A 6,000-nucleotide genomic window follows, 5' to 3' on the forward strand; every position below is an offset into this window, starting at 1 on the left:
ACAGCCATCCATGCCATTAGAGATTGAAGCGCGGTAGGCCGTCGTCCCGACTCTGCTACCAGCCTTTACGAGCAGAAATGGAGGGCAGATGCCATCTACCATTGCAAATCTCATCAACTTCCTTGCTTGTTGCAACGCATGTCTTGCATTTGGACCCTACACAGTTGAATCAGTGATAAACCAGCGTTTCGTTATCAGAAGAACTGATAAGCCAATCCCACCATGACTTGTCATGTGCTCCCACCTCTTGCTCACCTGCCAGAGGACGCCGGTTGAAGATCCAAGGCCAATGGTGGGGAACCTGGTTAGTTCATCTGTAACACCCGCTGCCAAACTCTGGGGAATATCCATTTGCTATCGATAAATATTCGGAAGCGGGTATCAATTGTCCTCCCCACCTTGTCTCTGAATGAGAATCGCAGCAAAGGGAGGTGTGTAGCTCGTTAATTTCGATAGTAGCAACATGATGCCAAGGTTGCCGACCATCAAGCTAGATACCCATGTCCCACCTCGGTATTCATGGTTCGCTTGGTTGCTCGGCTCGGGCTTCCTCCGTCGTTGCTGATGTGATCAAATTCCAAATTGAATTGAACTCAGACATAGCGTCCTCGTACCATCGTTCCTCTCATTGTTGCGAATCCCTCATGGTGTTGGCTTTGCCTCAGCCTTACACCTTAGAGTGGCAATGCGTTTCGTTTCGGCTTTATGTACATAGCAACTGTCCAGCTCCGTTCGGGGTTTGTCAGGCTTTACTCCGTCAACTAGGCCACGCAATTGTGCTGTCTTGGGGTAATGCTGATATGAAGCGTCCGGCTCACCCGACGGAGCACTCTGCTCCTGTCTCAAGCTGGCCAAAGTGCTGGATAAATTTGCCCATAACCCTGACTGTGTCATTGTTGGGAATTAACACGACAAGCCAACATACCTCATGCTACTTTCGGTTCCAACAAAGAAAACCATTTCATGTCATCGAGAGATGATGACGTTGATATTTGACCATGATGCAAATGCCATCATGCCATCATCTCGTTCAACAACAACTCAATCCATCGTTGAACGCTAAAGTTCACCAATCAGCAATCCTTCCAGAAGCCCAAACGTACCAGGGCCTCAAACTCCTTATCGATAATTCACTCCCCCCTGGTCTGGGTCGCCCCCAAACCAGCCAAGACACTAGACCAGACATGACTTGGTGGCAGGTCTCGTTTTGGGTTCTCTAGTCTGCTCCTGCGGGAGTCCAAGCCTGTTTCTCCATATCCTGTGACTCACATCAATTTGGTGTGGGGGGAAGTGAAGCCCAAAGCCTGAGGAAGCAACATAGCGATGTGTATGTACACAATTGTGTGAATAATGAACATTGAATTGGCCTTCAATTGTAAAATTGGGGGATTAATGGTTGGGAGAGCGATGGTCGTCTGGCACTGCCATCTGCTGAGAGCCACGTAATTTGAGGACGACAGTTGTGAGGCTGCCAGTTGGTTCTCGGCTAACGTCCAACGACTTACACAAAATAGTCCTTGATGACAACGTAGGAGGGAGTTGTGCTGCATGTCCAATTATGAAGTCCTTGGTCGTTCACTGATCGCCAACTCAATGGTTGACTTTATTGATATTCCTTTCTTGCGCTGCAATATCTACGTCGGTCAGAGACTAATTGAATCATGAACGGGCATCAATTAGGAACAATGAACCCTCGGTCAGAAAAGCTGTGACTCTCTTGCATGGTGGGGTTGATCGCTGGGTTTCCCCAACAAGCAATCTTCAGGGCTCTTCAGGGCCGAAACAAAGGGTCTGGAAATGGGAATCCGGATGCGGGAACGATTGACGAGATGCAGAGTGCCAAGCGGGTAGCCACGAGAATTGAAGACGACAGATGCTCCGCGAATGCGCGCGTATCAACCGGCTGTATCCTTGAATATCCACAAACGTGAATGCAGTCGCCGTAGATTGCGAGGTATGCATATCAGCTCAGAGTGCCACCTCGCTCGCGAGCATGAGCCTGTTACGGTAGGCAGTGGGCTGAGGCAAAGTGATTTGGATAGGTAGGCAAGACTGGTCAGCCAGACCGCAAGTCAAGACAACCGGTGAGATAACGGGCTGTTAGTCTGGCACTCACAAACAAGAAAGTCACAGCCAGCGGAACCAGAGTCGGCGCTCAACATTCTTGGTTAATTGGGCGTCGGGCAGCGAGCAAGAGGAGGGCTGATTCAAGACAAGAACCGTCGTCACACGCAGAAACCACACGCCCCTCAGATATTAGGCGTTATGTAGGCACTGTCGCGATCGTGATTTGCCTAGGGAGGTGAGAGAAAGGAGGGGTCATGTATGAATGGGTTTGGCTCTTGGACGAGAAGCAGAAGTGCAAATGAGTACATTACAGTGTAGTGGCTACTACCTAGGTAGGAGGTGAGGAACGTGGGAGTTAGCGTACCTAGTTGAAGATAATGAGTGATGGTGTCGCAAAGGCCCTCGTGTGATCTTCCAAAGTTCAGATGGCATCATGATCGACCAGATATGAGCATGTGTTAATGTAGGGACGCGCATCTGCCGCCAAACAAACGCAGGCCAGATCTCTTGCCCGGAGACTTCTGTAGGAACAGGAAGATGGACCATACCAAGCTCGGAACTAGCTGGGTTTGGGAGATTTGGCGCCGGGCCTCGTGGACGTTACCAGTTCTGACCAAGCCACTCAGCGCCTCCCAGGACATGATGGATGGCTAAATAGGTTAGGTGGGATGTGTACCTACATGCTGCATACCAAGGCTGTAATGGCGCACGAACTCCTGGCATCACCACTTTCTTGGCCAACAGAGACAGTCAGCCAGCCTCATGCATTGAGACTGCGGTTCGGGCTGAGGCAGGACGAGCGAGAACGCAGCGTCTCGCTTGCGTATACCGCGAGGAAACACAGTGGGATATGGTATCTTGGTGACCACTAACGATGGGGATGCTCGTTCTGTGGAGACGCTGGACTGATTGATTACCGTATCCGTGAAACTGGGGGGAACTGGCGTCTGTTCCCGTTGCTCGCCTCGCGCACCCGCGACATGGTTCTTTGACATTGCTTCCGTTATTGAATCTCGGCTGGGTAGGGGCTGTTGGTTGAAGCAAATTGTCTATTCTTCGTTCAAATTAAGTTGAGATTCTCTCTGGCCTCCTACCTCATTCTTCTCCACTCACCCTATTCCAGAATTCCTTGGTGGAATTGACTTCATTGACCAATTCCTGGCTGGAGCTCTCGGATCGGAAGTCAGTGAGGGAAATGACCGAGTCAAAATTGCGAATCGCCAATTGCACTGACTGACTAGGTAACAATGGATTGGACAATGGCATGAGTCAGAGGGCAAAGCAGGGCAGAAAAGTTACAGGATGAGAAATGGTTTGTAATTGAGAGTTTACATTTACCTTGGTCGAACTAACACAAGAAGAGGCAAGGCACTCACTCAACTCAGTCTGATGGAAGGGAAGGAGGAAGACGGCGCTCACTCACACCTTCCCCCCGTGATTCAGTTTCCAGACGGTGGGATATTTTGGGAAGGGTCAGCCCGTCACCGTCCGTCAATCACCCACTAGCGGTATTCAAGTTCCAGTTCCAGTGAGGTCACACCCCCCGTGGCTAACGAGAGGTCCCTGATGACCTGTGCACGATCACGCATGACTGCTGAGTACGGAGTACAAGATAAGATGGGTGATTGGGGACTGCGACATTGGAGGAAAAGTAACTGTGTGATTCAATTGATACGAGCAGCTGCCAATTGACAAACTTTTTGTGAATTGAAGCATCTCCAGACCACGTCTAGGCTATGCTTCCAGAATAATGCCCCTCGCAAAGTCTATCTGAGCTCGGATCCACTTCTATTCATGGATCCCAAATGTTTGGCATCTGAGGTGAGTCTGAGTGAGCTGCAGCTAAAACCCGCGCGAGTGCAGCCTGCAGGCAGTCACTCACCGGGGGCCCTGAAAGGGAAAAGCAATGAATGAATGAACCTCTAGAAACGGAGGAGGGCTGAAAGAAGGCTGCTGAATTGAGATATCCATTGGACGATACAAAGCGTCCATTTTCAGGCATTGATGGAAAGCCATTGAAACAAAGGAGACTGGCCATGCATGAATAAGGGTGTGGCTTTAGTCGGTTTTGCATCGTTGCATTGTCACATTTGATTGTGGCTGCGTCAAAATTCACGTTTGTTTTACTAATCACACTCCGAAGTGATCTTCCACTCCCTGTCCTGACCCTCTGTTTCCACAGGACGCCACCCGACTGTGTTAGGTGTGAGTGTGAGTGTGAGTGAGAGTGAGACTGTCTGTGAGTGAGTGAGTAGGAGCCATTGATTGCGAGCATCTGGACGTATTGTGTTAGTAGCAGTCCAATTCATATCAATCATGGCACGCGCCTTTCCAAGGCCATTCGCTTTCTCTCCTTCTTTTCTTCTTGTTTCCCTCTTGCTTCACTTCTTGCGCCTCCAGCAATATCGCACGAGCTTGTAACTGGCTAATGGACCCTTTGCACTCTGTTACCCACACTGCAACGTCTAAACCAGGCTCTAATAATCGTCTTTGAGCATCACCTCAATCAATCGACATCTCGTTCCACTGGCCCCCCCACTCGCGCCCACTCTCCTAAAGACTTTGAGTCTGAGCTGCTTGTCAATAAACCAATCAAGTCCACCTAAGTCGAGATACTACTTGTCAAGCGCACAGTCGTCACAGTGGTTCCTGCTCCAGCGCCTTCACCAGCGGAAAGGAACTTGACTTGACTTGCAATTCATTACGACGAGTGTGTAGCAATTAATTCAATTGCGACCCAATCTATCCCCAATTGGACTTCCTATTGAAAGCACGGGAAGAGAGTCCGTCATTGATGCTAGTGCTGGTTTGTTACCGAGCCGAGACAAAGGCGACTCCTTTCTTTGCTTTGCTTTGCTTTGCATCCTCCATCTTGAACTCTTCTCTTCATGCTTAGCATTGCTGCGCGCACATAATTGGGTGCTCTGCATCTCCTCTGTTGCAAATTCACGCAAGGTTTACTATTACTTTTTTCACAAGAGTATAATCATACTCTGACTCTTAATTGACGTCTGTTGCCTGGCGTGTGTCGTTTTTGCCTTTTGCATGCGCACACGCGCGCAAACTCTCGTCGCTCCTGTCTGGGTATATATGTTCTGTGTTTTACCCAAGAGAGTATACTACCATTGTTTCCTCAATCAGACCTCTTCAAGTCATTTCACACACTTGCGGACTCAGCTTGAAATCTGTCTGTCTCTGCCCGCTGCGCCCCAGGCCATCCATATCTGCCACATCATCAAGTCAAGTCAAGCTCTCGGCCGACCCTCAAAAGTCGTCAGGTCGCGGCCAAACTAATTGCCCATTCGACTGGCTCGAGAGTCATTGCTTTCAAAAGTCATACGGTCTGGTACGGTGCCCGTCCCACAGATCGAACAACCCGCGGCCCTATTACTGTTTATCGGAGCCTTGTATCTTCCTTGGGATTCTCTGTTGAGGCCCCATTACTTTGCACTCTCCCCTACCTATTAGCCCATATCGACAATCGCATGTCGACTTGCAACAATTGAATTGCTGCACTGCACTCTTACAGTCATACGGTTGTCCCCCAATTGAGTGTACCCCTGGCCCCGCCTGTTGAGTGCCCAGACACTCCTATCACCCCATACCCATATCAGCATTTTGACAATTGCACCTACGTGCACTTACACACTCGAATCACTCTGGGCTCAGCGTTCTCATAAGAACTGCCCTTTCCACTTTATCCCCCATCATTCTTCTCCCTTTTTAAAAGAAGGAATCATCTCTGACACTCTTCAATCCGTCTCGGAGGTAAACACAATTCCTCACTAAACGCCGAAGCAAACTCCGCTGCCTTGGGTCGCCAGGACAGTCACAGTCCTGCGCTACAGCTCCTCACATCTCACTCACAAGCACCAAGGGACTAGGAGGGTCTCGTCAAGATCTCACACATATTACACCCCCCCTCCTTTTAAC

The sequence above is a fragment of the Fusarium tjaetaba genome (assembly GCF_013396195.1).
Source record: "Fusarium tjaetaba strain NRRL 66243 chromosome Unknown NRRL66243_c0000114, whole genome shotgun sequence".
Classification (NCBI taxonomy): Eukaryota; Fungi; Ascomycota; class Sordariomycetes; order Hypocreales; family Nectriaceae; genus Fusarium; species Fusarium tjaetaba.